Consider the following 15,946-nt stretch of genomic DNA (forward strand, 5'->3'; position numbering starts at 1 on the left):
TTTTTTTTTTTTTTTTTTACCATTGGATTGATAAAAATTTAAAAGCCTGATATAGCTAGTGCTGGCAGGAGTGTGGGGAAAATGGCAGTTTTACATACCTTTGGTGGAAGTTGAAACTTTTGAAGGGCAATTTGACAATATCTATCAAAATTAAGTATGTGTGCATTTATACTTTGAGCCAATAATTCTACTTCTGGGAATTTACTTTATAGAGATACTTAAAAAATTATGACAAGATAGTAATGCAAGGATATTCACTGCAGCATTGTTTGAATTAGCCAAAAACCAGGAGGAGATGTAAGTGTGAATCAATAGGGCAGAGTTTAAAGAAATTGTGATAATTTGTTTGATGGAATGTGGGCGTATGAGCACTGATACAGATTTGTCACAAACATATGCTGGTATGTTGTATTAGTTCGCTAGGGTGCCATAACAAAGTACTGCAGACTGGGTGGCTTAAACAACAGAAATTTATTTTCTCATAGTTTTGGAGGCTGGAAGTCCAATATCAAGGTGCTGGCAGGCTTGATTTCCTCTGAGACCTCTCTCCTTGGCAGGCAGCTGGCCACATTCTTGCTGCCTTTTCACATGGTTGTCTCTGTGTACATATGTGCCTTGCTGGTCTTAATTTCCTCTTCTTATATGGACACTAGAGAGATACCAGTAGGGCCGCCCACCCTAACGATGTACCGTTCTCCAAAGTGAAATCTCGATCATTTTTAATCAATTACCTGTTTGAAGGCCCTATCTCCAAATATAGTCACGTTCTGAGATACTGGAGATTCGGACTTCAACACATGAATTTTGGTGGATACAATTCATCCCATAACATACACGAAAAAGAAAGATGGATAACCTTGTGATTAGTATAATCTTTTATGTGTAACTTAAAAAGATACATAAATCCTGGTATATGCATTGAAAATATGTCTGTGAAGCTCTCCAAAGAACAAGTAAGCAGATTTACTTTTGGGGTAAAAAACTGGAGTGTGGTTGAGGGTACACTCCTATTTTCCCTTGCTCTATTTAATATTCTAATCATGTGGAAGCATTGCTTTCTATTTTATTTTTCAAATGTCAGCAAGGGCTCCCTAAGTAGTGGGGTTATTTTAACTTTCGCCTTTAAATTTTTTTTTATTGAAACACTTTATGGATATTATTAAAATAAAACATATTTTAAAAAAGAACCAGAAAATTTAGGGGAAATGGGCAGCATGTATGTAGAGAGACTTACTGGTTAACTTTCTCTTGTTTTCAGGATGTTATATTGATGGTATTTGAAAAAAACTTTACTGTAAATTTTCATAGCCCATGGTTTCATCCCCATTTTTCTTATTTTGATTTATAAAGTTCTCTTGAAGGTTAAACCTGTGTAGGTAAGTGTTGTGCCTTCACTTCACTGGAAATAGTCCAAACAGAAAACAGGACTGACTATCTACCTTCCATTGGTCTGCTTTAGGGATTAAACATAGCAAATTATTAATCACTGCCCACCTTCTGTTACCAGCAGGCTCCTGGGTCACCTTCTCAGATCATCAGTGTGTTCATTAAATGTCAAAGAATTTTAACATTTGTTCAAAGCAAATGTAATTAGGAGGGAAATCTACCGCAAAGGAGGAACGATGTACCGTTCTCCAAAGTGAAATCTTGATCATTTTTACATCATTTGCTGCTGGGTACTGACGTGCTATTAGTTCCCTCTCATAGCAGAGACATTTGAATTGAAATATTTTAGCAGTTTTGTCCCACAGGAAAGGAGAGGGGAGGAAATTACATTTATTGAGGGCCTACTGTATACCGAATGCCTTACATATATTCTCTCATTTTACCTTCACAGCCACCCTAGGAACTGAGTATTATTATTTCCTATTTACCGATGAGGAAACAGAATCAGAGAGGTTGGAACAATTTCAAAGCCTAGCAGCTGGGGCCTGGGCAGAACCAGGCTCCATTTCCAGGTCTTCGGATGTGGGGGCACAGATTCATCCCAGCCTCTCTCTACCAGTAAATAGTTCACAAACAAGGACTCTGCAGGGCCCTCGGCTACCAGGCTTGGTGCATGGTGAAGCTGAACAGGATGGCAGGCCCAAGGCCTATGTTTTCCTTGGACACAGGCCAATGGAAGAATCCTCACTCACCCCAAGGGAGACACTGGTTAGAACCCAGGGCGGTGCTGCAGGAGGGGTGTCTGCTAATCTTTTCCTTTTACAAAGCAGGAAAAGGAGGCTCAGAGAGGTTAAGTGAGTTTTACTCTTATTTCTTACCCTTTCTTCTTTCGTTTTTCTTTTCGTAGATTTAAGGAACAAAGGAGCCAGCTCTGCAATGCAGGGAGTTGGTTTGTAGTGGCGTCTCTGTGGGCTGCTTGGCCATATTCTCTTTCATCAGTCAACTGCCTAGATATACTTTGTACCATCTTGTGTTTTTCTTTCGTGGTTTCATTAAGAAATGAGACTTTTAAAATCCTCGTTTTGTATGGTATATATTCTCATGGTAAAACATTAAAAATATACAGAAACGTAAAACAGAAAATGAAATTCGATGTAATTTCTCATTCCAGAAATAAAAGTTTGGGTATCACCTTCCAAATATTTTATTATGATATAAATGAAATCTACCCCATACTGAAGCCTGTGGCAAAAGGAAAAAAATCAACAATTCTGATTTTTTTCTTTGTTTGAAATTTTGATATTTTCTCCATCCTGGATTTTTTTTTTGCATTACTTTGATTTTCAGAAAATTACATTGAAATATTATTATTTATCTTGATTACTGAACTTTTTGGCACCCCTCTTAATTTTGTACCTGAGGTGAATTCTGTTGTTCTGTCTTATTCATCTCACCCTACTCCTGGCCCATTATTATTAAAACCACTTTTTTTTTTTTTTGGTCTTGTTCTACAAAATAAAAAAATCATATTATGATAAGAAGAGTTTACATACCTACAGCACTTACTATGTAGCTCTATAGAATCTTTTTGCTTTACACGTGTTAACTCAATTCTCATAATAGCCTGATGAAGTAGGTACTGTTTATATTGTTTCCATTTTGCAGATGGAAAAACTGAGGCCTAGAGAGTTAAAGTGTCCAAGGCCACACAGTCAGTAAGTGGCTGAGCTGGGGTTTGACTCATGTAGTGGGGTTCCTATGGTGTCTGCCCTAACTTAACATGTAATTCACTCTCTCTGTGCATTATGTCCTGTCAACTACATTTTTTTTTGTTTTTGTTATAAGCAACTTTCAATTTCAATATGAAAGACTCTACCCCATCTTTGGATCCCCAATATAAATGGAACTAGCAGAAAAAACCCCAACCCCAGACCTCTCTCAACAGCACCTGACAACCCCTTTAGCCAGTAGCATCCCTCTGCCCCTGCCCCACTTCTTTTAAGTGGACTTTTGACCATCGTGGTGACTGTGGCTTTTCCTCTTTTGTGCCAACACTCTTATTTTGAAGATAATCGACTCGAGCCAGCAATCTGGCTGCTGTGTATGCAGAGCAAGCCACCTTTTCACGAGCTCAGGAAAACATTTGGAGCACAGATTGCAAAGCACCTGAATTTGAAATGTTTATTTCTTGGCTGGCTTTTATTTTCTTCCAACTATCAAAGGAACTCTGGCTGAAGTTGACGCATTAATCACTTGTCTAATTTCATTTCTTAAAACCTAGTTATTTTTAAATGATAAGTAACATGATTTACCGCCCTTTGTGATTTAGAAACCTGTTCAAAATGCAGAGTGGTGTCTGCTTCTTTGTTGGCATAGTCTTGAGATGCTTTTCCTTTTGCTTTTTGTGATAATTAAATGCTTATGGTTCTTTCAGCTAAAATGCATGTTCGTTATTGATATAGTTCGTGCACTCTGAACCATTTAATTTAAGTATTGGTTATTGCTAGTAAAATGCAGTATGGTTGGCATTCCTAGATTAATGGGCTAAGAAGAATACCCTGACCCATTCTGATTATTTTGCAATGTGCTTCCTTTCCATTTGTGGGTAATCAGCAAATCCTGCTAACTACAAGGTTACCAATTCAATCCCTAGATGGCTCAGTTCCGTGATCAGAGTCCGCTCTCTGATTTTGTGATATGAAACACTGATCGCAAAGGGTGTGTGTGTGTCCCTTCAAATATTTTATCACTTATGGTCTGAGTAGATAACAGACCAGGCAGGGTCAGTTCCCTTTAAGCACCAGGCGTGTAAGAACAGTCTGAGTGGTCTGTGTGTATCAGCATGTGAGGGTGGTTAGAATGGAGGTGGTGGGTAAGTTAGGTGGTGTTATGGGCTGAATTATGTCACCCCCAAATTCTATGTTAAAGTTCTAACCCATGGCACATCAGAAAGTGACTGTATTTGGAGATAGGGTCTTTAAAGAGGTAAATAAATTAAAATGAGGAGACCATGACTGGTGCCCTTGTAAGAAGAGATCAGGACAGCGACACACACAAAGGGAACCTGTGTGAAGACACACGGAGCACACAGCCATCTACAAGCCAAAGGGAAGGGCCTCAGCAGAAACCAACCTTGCCAACCTCTTGATCTTAGATTTCTAGCCTCCAGAATTGTGAGAAAACTAATTGCTCTTGTCTAAGCCACCCAGTTTGTGGTACTTCATTACGGCAGCCATAGGGATCTAATTCAGGGGGACAGTGGGTAAAACAGGTTGGACTTCTGAAATAAGTTCCATACATTTTTGGTAAGCTGGTCAAGTTAAAGAGCTCATTATTTTTACTGTCCCTGTAATTTACCTACCTGTAAATAGATTTCCTGTTCTTGAATTGTGTGATTCCTGCATGTTATGAAGAAGTAGCTTTTGTAGCATAAATGGACAAAGTGTACTAAGTGGTTGGAAAATCCAATGAGTCACCTCTGAGGAACGGGCAGTGGGGGATTAAGGAGTGAAAGTATCCTTCTAAAGCTGTTGCTGACAGAGAGCTCACCACGCCCCTTTGAGTGGAAGGGGAAGAGAACCTTTGCTCTCATACGACAAGCATTGTGCTATGAGATTTACATACATGGTCTCCTTTCATTTTTATCACAAACTTGCATGATGCATTATATTACCCCTATTTTATAGATGACAAAACTGAGGGAGAATATATGATTATAAGAACTGTGACACCAATAGGTCTGCCTGTATCCACGGCCATACCATGATGCCTCTAATTTCTTTTTCTTAATGTTACTGCTTTGGTCCCTCTCATGGCGAGTTTTATGTGCCAGCTTGGTTAGGTGATAAGTGCCTAGTTGTTTAGTCAAATGCCAGTCTAGAAGTTGCTGTGAAGGTAATTTTTTCAGATGTGATTAACATTTATAATCAGTAGATTTGAGTAAAATAGATTGCCCTCTATTTATTGGGTGAATCTCAACCAATCCGTTGAAGGCCTTAGAGCAAAGCTTGAGGTTTTCCTAAGAAGGATAAATTCTGCCTCAAAACTGTAACAGAAACACGCATGAGTTTCCAGCCTGCTGGTTTGCTTAGCAGCTTTCAGACTCAAGACTGCAACATCAACTCTTACCTGAATTTCTTGCTTGCTGGCCTGCCCTACTGATTTTGGACTTGCCAGCCTTCACAATTATGTGAGCCACTCCTTAAATCAATGTTTCTCTCTCTCTCTCTCTCTCTCTCTCTCTCTCTCTCTCTCTCTCTCTCTCTCTCTCTCTCTCTCTCTCTCTCTCCTATTGCCTTTTTTTCCCTCAGGAGAACCCTGAGTTATACAGTCTTTAATTAAACTTGAGTCTTCAGCTTAGAAGGTAGGAAGTCTCACTATTGCGTTAGAGTAAGTTAGCTGCTATAACAAACAATCCCCAAATCTCAGTGGGTTGACACAATAAAAATTTTATTTCCCCCATGTAATGATCCAACACAGTCTTGGCAGGTTGGCCTTCTCCATGGTGGTTAGGGAACCAGGCTTCCACCCAGCAGCTCTGCCATCTTCCAGGGATCATGTGGTTAATCCTGGATCTTCTGAATCTGACTGGGAGAGGAGGGAAGTGAGTGTGGCAGCTCACACGGGGGTTGTTAGAGGTCAGGTCTGCAGACAGCTCACACTTTCTCCTATATTGTTCAGAGCTCTGCCACCTGGCTGCTCCTAGAAGGGACACTGGGACATGTAGTCTTCCTGGGAGAGCCCAGAAAGGAGAGGAGAAACATATATATGGGAGAGCACTGACTTTCTCTGTCACAACCTTACAACTGTCAACATGGCTGCAGAAATGATAAAGAGAGTGATAGGAAAAAAAAATCAACAGAATTAATGCAGGTTGTTTTTAAATGTGAACACAAAAGATTTCTATATGTCTATTATTTTTAAAAAGTTAATCTGTGGATTTATAATTTTAATGTAGATTTATGCAATTTCAATCAAGCCTATAGGATTCTTGCCCTGGAATTTACCAAAATTTTCAACAACAAAAAAAATTCATTCGGAAAAATAATAGAGTAGGCAACCAGAGACATCTTTGAACAAGAAGAGAGGTTAGGGTGAGAAATATGTTTCCACCAGACATTAGACAAGCTTGTAAAATAACATATTGCAACTGAGATACTATTTAACACTCACTAGTAATGGCCAGTGCTGGTGACATTCTAGAAAATGTATATGCTCATACTCTGTTGGGGGCATTTTCACTCGGTACAACTCTTTCAGAAAACAGTGTATCTCTATCTCTTTATATATCTATCTATGTATGTATGTATCATCTATCTATCTATCTATCTATCTATCTATCTATCTATCTATCTATCTATCTGGAGCCATAAAGTATTCCTAGTCTTTGATGAAGACATATTGATATGATAGGATTTTATTTCAAGGAAAGATTTCATCTTTAAAAGCTATATATAAGGATATATTCATTGCATTATTAGTTTTAATAGGGAAAAAATAGTGCTAAGTTTATAAATCCCTAGTAATTATCTTTAATTAGAGTCCTCCTCTTTTTATAAATACTCAGTGTGTCACCAGCCACTGGTAGAGTAAGAACTGAAAAATAGAATTTTGCTTTAAATTGACGAGGAAAAGCTGAGGCAGAGCATGGCTGTAATTGAATGTCTGCTCACCACTGTGGAATCATACCGTCTTTGTAGATTTAAACATAAGTTTCTTTTTCTCTTTCTAGTCTGGAAAGCCCACTATGGTCATTATTAAGACAATTTTCCTAACTCTAAAAAACCTCAGTGCTGCTTGCCTTTGGTGATTCTCTTGGGGGAACAGAAAAAAAAAAAAGAAAAAGATTAAATTAAAACCCAGCCTCATTGATGTTTGCCACTGGCAAACAGAGGTTCTCCAGGAAGGAAACCAGGTGAGGATTTGATAAAGCCATGCCGTGACTTGTGTTTGTGCAGAAGGCTCTGACAGGGAAAGAATGGTCTGGCTTTGTAAGTCAGGACATCTTTGTTGGTTTACCCTTTGTCCTAAGATGTGTGAGGTGGAATGTTTGGGCCCCTTTGCTGGGAACGTAAAGAGACTCTGACCCTAATTCTCCCCTTGTCATTTCTTGATTGAGCAGAAGCTGCTGTGCAGGAGGGAGAGGAGGAGGCTTCCAAGTGCATTTGGACAGCCCTTTGCTGGTAGGATGTTCAAGGTCATAAATCCGCTGTGTGGTGCTAGGTGAGCAAAAGGGGCAGTGGGTGGGAGGGACGGCCCACCTGAGATCCTTCTCTTGCTGATGAAGGCACGTCCTCCCTGGTGGGGCCTGTCTTCTTCTCAGCCCTCTCCTGAGCTACCACATTAACTCCGAAGGTTCTTTGTGGAATCAACCCAAGAGCCTGCCTCTCTAATAATGTAGTTTTTAAAAGGTCTCTCTGTATAAGACACAAGTGGGAACAGATTTACCAAGAGAAATGGCAACAGAGACAGAAACATAACAGCAAACACAATAATTACAGGATTGCCAAAGACACAATAACAACTCTTTCCCAATGCCTCCCACTGTCCTGGCTGGACTCCCTGATTCATGAGCCCCGAGGCCTCTGCCCATGACTGCGGTCCCTGCGCTAAGTGCTGGGCCTGGTCCTCGGAGGTTCCAGGGCCTTGCCTGAAGTCCTGGGCACGCACCCCCACCGTGGTGGTGGGAGCTTTAAATAAACACAGCCAAAGGGAAGAGAGAGGGAAATAAGAGGCCTGTGTTTTCACACGGCACACAGCAAGGCTCCTTGTGACTCCAGCACAGGGAGCTCCCCTTCCAGCGGTCCCAAACATGTTCTCTTCCAAGAAAGTACTTTACAAATGATACCTTGGACAACAGGAACCGCTCTGAGTCACCAACCACACAGTGAGCTAGAGGTTTGGGAAAGTCCCTTGGTGTTGGGTCAAGGCAGGCGGCAACTGGGAGGCTGGGACACGGTGTTCCTGTGGTCTCCAGGTGTGATCCAGATGCTGGCTTTCTCTCCTCTTCTCAAGAGAGTCTTGGCGTGGGCTGTGGTCTTGGCTGCCCAGCCAGTCCAAGGTCTGTGTGGATTTCTTAGCTTTACCAGGTTAGCTGGAGATTCCTTGTTCTCTTCCTTCTTCTTTCCCATCTGTGATCTCTCTCTCTCCCTCCCTTTCTCTCTCTCTCTCTCTCTCTCTCTCTCTCTCTCTCTCTCTCTCTCTCTCTCTCTCTCTCCTTCCCCCATCTTACTTTTAATTTACTGAGCATTTACTATGCACATAATACTGTGTTGGACATTCAGGAGGCTGCAAAGAAGTAAAAAGCCCATGCTTTCATTTTTCAAGGAGCTGAGAGCCTGGTGTTGGAGATTCCAAACTGGACTAGGAGTAAAGAGTCCTTTATTCCAGAACTTGCCTGTCACCGATCAGTGATGCAACCTGGGGCAAATCACGGAACGTTTTTTGAGTTTAATTTTCCCATCTGTAAAACAGGGGGTCATGCAGGGTTATCCCATTCTTTCCTGAACTCTGTTGAATTTTTATGGTATCAGATAAGTAGTCGGTTTATTTGGTGAGGAAAGATGGCATTACAGGGTTCTCAGAGGAAGCTTTGTGGAAGAGATGGGATTTGAGGGACGTCCCAAAGGATGCATAGGGAATATTAGCAAAGAGAAAACAACACACAAATTCAAGACACTGGAGGCATTTGAGAGAAGGAAGTTATGAGGAAGCTCTGGGTTAGGATGAGTGCAAGAGGAATTGAAAAAAAGGCGCAGATGAAGCAAGTATTGTGAAAAATAGATCTTGGATATGGGCAGAAATGAGCAAGAAAAACCACGTAGTTTCTTGTTTTTTAATTTTAAGCACAAACAATCTTAATAATGGTAATATTACTGATAGACGTAGAAGATAATAAAGGGAGTGGGTGTAATGAGGGAGACGCTGAGTTAAGTTTCAGATGTGTTAACTGTGAGATGGGACTATGACATCTGTTGGAAATTTCCAGTGTGTATAACCACCGCTTAGGAGAACTGTGATGAATGACCTTCAAAGACTGGGTTGCTGCTTGGGTAGAGGTTCATGCTGAAGTGATGAGAATGGACGAGAGCTTTGATCAAATGTGAGGAAAAGGAAGAGCAGAGAGTTAAGCAATGCAGTTTGGGGACTACCCACCATTCAAAGAGAAGTTAATGAAGGAGATAGAGGAATAATAGAGACTGCAGGAGAATGAGGAGGGAACTTGTTTCCAGGCCGGTGGGGAAGCTATCTAGTAGTTCTAAACAATGAAGGGGACCTGAGAAAATGCTGTTTGGGATGGCAAACAGATGGTCATTATCGCACTTTCTTGATTTCGTTATTAGTTCTGTCTTTTACGGAAATGTCTGATGGGACACTTAGGGAAGTTTGGTGGAATTAATTTCTCTAAGGGTCTTTTTGCCTGTTCATTTATTTTGAAGAGAAAACCTGGAGGAAATTGAGTTGAAGTGTGGAAAACCTTTATTTTAAAATACTATCACCAGATTTGTAGTTAATTTAGTGTAATGACTACTTGATTTTTTAAAACACTTGTATCTAAGGTGCGTTTGAAACATGTAAAGCATCTTAACTTTTGGGGAGAGGCCATGTCACAGGCCACTTTGTGTATCTCAATAAAGCAGGGTCCTTGTCCCCAGAAAAATACAAACTTAGGTGCAGATTCCCCAAAAACCCCTATGAGGCCATGTCCCCAAGTGAAGACCTCTCAAACGGGTTCCAGGTCCCTACATTATGTGACATCTCTTCCCATTTTTCTTTGTAAAGTAAAGACAATACTTTGTACCGTGGAGATTAAATGAGTGAGCGCAAAATGCTCAGAACAAAACCCAACCCAGTGAGCACTCAACAGTTATTCTCAAATATGGTTACAATTGTTACATTATTCGATGACATTTTCTCAACCGAATGACTGTTTTCTGGACAAAACCCCCTTTTCCTAAAGTATTCACTCACTCGTTCACTCCCTCACTCGGTCATTCTCTCATTCAACTAGTCATGCAGTCCTTCGCACACTCACTCATTTCTTCTTTCTCACTTTCTATTTATTTGTTCTAGAATCTCGGGAATCCAAGAAAACCGAGGCTGCAATCCTCATCTTCAAGAAGCTCTCAGCCCAGACATAGAAACAGAAACTTAGTTTCCCCTAAAGGTTTTGAACTTTCAAGTAAGAAAAAGCCAAGGAAGGAAACACGTTTGGAGCAATAGGCAGTGTTTCTGTTGGTGAGATTTTTAGAAGACGATCATAGTCATATATGACATGCGTTGAGTTCTTATGTGTTTGGAATCCACTAATTTGGAGTTGATGAGAGTGGAATTAAATCTTAGTGAGACTGAATTGTAGCATCACTTCCTACCGTTCTTAAAAATCGGGATTATTAAGCAAAGCAATAATACAAAGAACCAAGGGTACTGTCTGTTAGACACTCTGGTAAGACTCTGGTTTTACCTCTATTCGCAGCATCCTGAAGCTATTGCCATCATTTGCTTACATTAGATGTGAGCTACTGGAGTGCAGGGAATCTATCTCATTCATTTCAGTGCCTAATACTGACTAATTGGATACATGATTGTGTTTAAAGGGGCAAAAACTTTCCCATTCATTCTTCAGGCCATTGTAACAGAACGCATTTACGTAGAACTCATTAAGGGAAACTCACCGATGAGGATTATGTGTTTCTTATGATGTCTATATGGCAAACACCTTGTTGATCTCTGATTTGTACTGTTCTAGAAAGTATTAAAGTAACTTTAAACATATTGAATAATTTAGAAGTTTCACTAACTCAGAATGACCTTACCCATCACATTAAATTGGCGTGATGTTAATAAGCTCTTTTAGAAAGCTTTCGTCTTAGAAGGAAAATGGAAGAAAAGTCTAAGGAATCATTTACCTTCGGTGTCTTTGGGGTTAAAAAGAGGCTACATTAAACATTTTTTTAAAATTAAAATTCCTTTGAAATAGTTTTAGTTACCACTTGAGCACTATTACGTATTTTTTACATTAGGGCTGAACAAGCTTCTGAAAGTCAGACTGGGATTTGCTCCTGAACAATATGAAGGGAAAAACAGATGTTTTCTTCATGATGGTATCTGGGTTTATTGGGAAAATGTACAATGAGTTAAAACATTTTTCATAAGAACTAAGGGCAAGGTGCCCCATTTTATTGAATAAGGGAGAATATGGGACAAAACCCAAACTTCTTGGTCTGGCTTTTAAGGACAACCAGTATCCAAGTGCAACCTACTTTTCTAGTCTGTCTTTCCATGTCCGCCTAATTGTACCCTCCCATTTACTCAGATACATCGATTTACATTTCCCCAAGCCCAGGAGCTTTCAGCCTGTTACCTCATCCTCTAACACCCACTGAATTCCTCCCCCAACCCCCGGATTTAACATTCAGATAAAAATCTTAACATTCTCTGGGAAATATTCTTATTCCTCTCTAGGTCCCATTTGGAAAGTATTCCCCCACCCACACTTCTTTTTAAATTACTGGTTACTGAGTGACTGCTCCAGGCCTGTCACTGTGCTAAGTGCTCTATAGGCATTAGCATAACAACCCTGTAAGGTAGGTGACATTATTAGCTCCATTTACAGGTAGAGAAACAGGTTTTGAATGGCTAATTAATTTTCTCAAGATCATAGAGCAAGGGAATGACGGGGGAGGGGGGGTTGGGGGCAGGGGGGGTTGGGTTTAAACCCATTTGCAGCTGATCCCCAAACTTGCATTCTCACCCACTGTAACATTCTGTTCCCCCTGAACTCCCCTCAGCTCGCTTTTATTTCACTCCTTTATTACTGAAATAGAGTTCCTTTTGATTTAAAAAGTTTTTTTTAGTATTCTTAGTGTTTCTCCTGAACTTTTCTCTTATTGTCAATTGGACCGTGAAGTCTTGGAGGACAAAGATCATATCTTCTTTTTAGTACCATGTTTCCCCAAAAATAAGACCTAGCCAGACAATCAGCTCTAATGCGTCTTTTGGAGCAAAAATTAATATAGGACCTGGTATTGTATTAATTGTATTATATTATGTTATGTTATGTTATATTATATTATATTAAAGACCCAATCTTATATTATAGTAAAATAAGACCAGGTCTTATATTAATTTTTGCTCCAAAAGACGCATTAGAGCTGATTGTCTGGCTAGGTTGTATTTTCGGGGAACCACGGTATTTCCCTTCGGTTTTGAGCACTGTATCTCTCTCATAATTGATGCTTGGTAAGTACTTCTTGAAGAAGTAACAGTAAAATGAAATGATTAGAGTCACATGGATTTCCCAAATCTTGAAGGTCAGAATTAGCCCACAATTTAGGTTTTCCATCCTCACAGAGTGTTATGGACTGAATATTTGAGTCTCACATTAAAGCCCTAATTCCCAATGTGATGGCATTTAGAGATGAGGCCTTTGGGAAGTGATTAGGGTTAGATGAGATCATGAGCGTGGGACCCTCATGATGGGATTAGTGGCCTTGTAAGAAGAGGAAGAAAGAAGAGAGAAGAGAGAAGAGAGAGAGAGAGAGAGAGAGAGAGAGAGAGAGAGCTTTCATTGCCATGTGAGGACACAGTGAGAAGGGAGCTGTGTGTAAGCCAAGCAGAGAGCTCTCACTAGGAACCCAATTGGTGGGCACTTTGGCCTTGGACTTTTAGCCTCCAGAACTGTGAGAAAACACATGTCTGTTGTTTAAGCCACTCAATCTATGGTATTTTGTTATACTAGCCCTGGCAGACTGAGATACAGTGATATATTAGAAATGAGAGGTCCTTAGAACATTTGTGGCATGTTGGGATGAATGGAAAACACTAAAAGGGGCACCTCGAGAGAGAGTGGCTTGTGGAAACCTCACTGTATGCCTGGCTCCTATAAAGTGGCCTTGTGAGCCGTCTAACCATGGTGTTGCATCCAGAAAAAGTACAAATTTGATATCTAACTCTGATGAGGACCATCTTTACTTCAGTCTCAAAGAATCAAAAAGGACACCACAGGACATTCTCTTCACCCATGAAATTCTTCCCAAGTCCTACTGAGCAGAGCGTGGCAGCCTTTCTAAACACCTGACTCCAGGCTCACGCTGAGTCTCCCTGGGTCTTCTTGCTCCCCTCTCTTCTCCCAGTGCAGTCTGTCCTCAGGTGGGTACCTGAATACTGCTGGCCTAGTGTGTGAACACATCTTCCTGAGAAGACAGAAGTGCATTGGAGGTGGGGAAGGTACTCATAGTTGTAGCAGAGTGAGATTATTCTAGAACTTCTGGTAAAAGCAGTTCAGGAAGATTTGAGAGGCAACTTGGTGTTCAGGCTCTCCAGTGAGTTGAAGATCACGTGAGCACCCTGTAGTGGCTTGAAAAAACGATGTGAGCCACCAAAGTGTCTACATGGTATATTGGGTGGCAAGGATGAGAAGGGACAGTAGAGTCATTGCAGGGCTTTCAACATTACTGTGATGACACCTAACCCTATCGAGCACTTATTAGGCACTGTTCCTGGTTTATCTGTACCATCTCATTTGATTCCTTCAATAAACTTCTGACATAGGCACTTTGAAGAACTCCCATTTCACAGATGAAGGAATTGAGGCAGGGAGAGGATAAATCAAGTGCTCAAGGTTATGGACGATAAATGGAAGAACCAGGAATTAAGCCCACATAGATTAGTTCTGAAGTGTGTGTTTTTAATCACTCCTTTGTACAGCTTCTGGTAGGGGGAACAGTCTAGACTCTCCCCTCCGATGAGGGTCCAAAGTAGAAGAGTTGCCGGTCACTGCTGGTTCACTATTTTCTAAGGGTACCTATTTTGGAAGCACCAATTACTGAGTCTCAATATACACTTGATACTTCCTTGATTTCAAAGTGCATTTAGATAGGAGACAGACTGATATTTCTGAATGAGAGGAAAGACCAAAGGAAGATAGCAAGGCAAAAATGAAAACGCATTCCTAACAACAATCCTTATAGACCTCGGATGGGTTAGGTTATAGAACAATGACAAACCACCCCTCAATCCCAGTAGCGTAATAGTATTCTCATGCTACATGTGCAGTACAGGCCAGCAGGGTGCTCTGCGAGTACTCATGGCTTCAGCATGACAGAGCTCCATCTCAATAAGTACTTGCAACATCACTGCAATAGGGGAAGACAAAGCGGTGACTCTTGCACCAGCACTTAACGTGTTCACCGGGAAGTGACTTAAGTCACTTTCTTTGACATTTCACTGGAAAAAGCAAATCCTATGTCCAAGCCTCATTTCAAGGGGTGGGTGAAAGAAAAGTGTCATCATACCATCTTTCTGGAGAGAGAACCAGAAATAGTTGAGGAGCAACACCCAAACTACCCCAGTGCCTGGACAGGCTGAAGCATTCAGCACTGGGATGGTGATGAATGTCCCATGATACAGTTTGCAGACACAGTGGAGAGACTCAAATGGAACTACCACATTTTTCCCCCCTCATTGGTCACTCATTCCAGTGCGTGAAGACAGAGAATGTACTGAGAAGATGCCCAGAGAAAACATCATCATTTAAAAATATTATTATAAAAAAAAAAAGTATTTCCTACTCATCTGATTATGCGAACTAAGAGCAATTATGTGGTTGCAAGTTGTCATAGGAAACAAACTCTCCTTGTGTTTCTGTCCAGGCTTCATGGCATTTTCATCTCCCAAAAAGTCTACACGTAAGAACTCTTACTCAAAATCCACAGTTCATAAAATTTTATCAAGTGCCAACAATAAACCCAATTTACTGGTTTCCTTTTAAGTATCCTTTTGTGTTGTGTTGTGTGTTTTTTTTTTTCTCTTCAAAGTTTGAGTTAAGAACCCTCTCTAGGTTGATGAGAAAGCTTTTATTTTCCCATTTGATTAATGAGTGCTTTTTCAATTTTCTTTCGAATTGGAAACAAAGTTACTTTAGACAGATTCTGAGGCTTCCTGGCTTGTCATGAAAGTAGGAAGTTAGTAGATTTGAATTCATTCTCTTCTCCTTTTCTCATCGCCTTTCCTGTCCTTGCCTCAAGTATCCCACCTCTCTTCTCTCTCTCCTCGCCCTTCCTCTCCTATTCCCTCGTTCCCTTACATCACTCCCTTTCTATCTTCTGTGTAATTGTCATTTTATCAGCTCCACATGCCAGCTGTTGACCAACTCTTACCCATGGCTAAGGTCAATGCCTAATATCATTCCCTTGGGGAAACCTCCCTGTCCCTTCATGCCAGTTTGTGTTTCTGGAATGAACATCTATAGTATCAAGGATTCTCTCTTTAGAGCTCTTATAAAAATGCATTTCTATGATTATTCGTGGAGTTGTTTGTTCAATGTCTTTCTCCCTAACAAAACTGCAAGCTGCGTGAAAGCAGGTGCCAGGATTCTCATGTTCATTACTGTGGTTGGAGATCCTAACATAACACCTGAGCCATGACAGGTGCTCAGTAACTGTTGGGATGCCTAGTTAGTTAGCAATGCTATTACCGTGTTCCCCCCAAAATAAGACCTAGCCGGACAATCGGCTCTAATGCGTCTTTTGGAACAAAAATTAATATAGTAAATTTAATA

The sequence above is a fragment of the Rhinolophus sinicus genome, chromosome 6, assembly GCF_057876585.1.
Source record: "Rhinolophus sinicus isolate RSI-liver-muscle chromosome 6, RSI-T2T, whole genome shotgun sequence".
Classification (NCBI taxonomy): domain Eukaryota; kingdom Metazoa; phylum Chordata; class Mammalia; order Chiroptera; family Rhinolophidae; genus Rhinolophus; species Rhinolophus sinicus.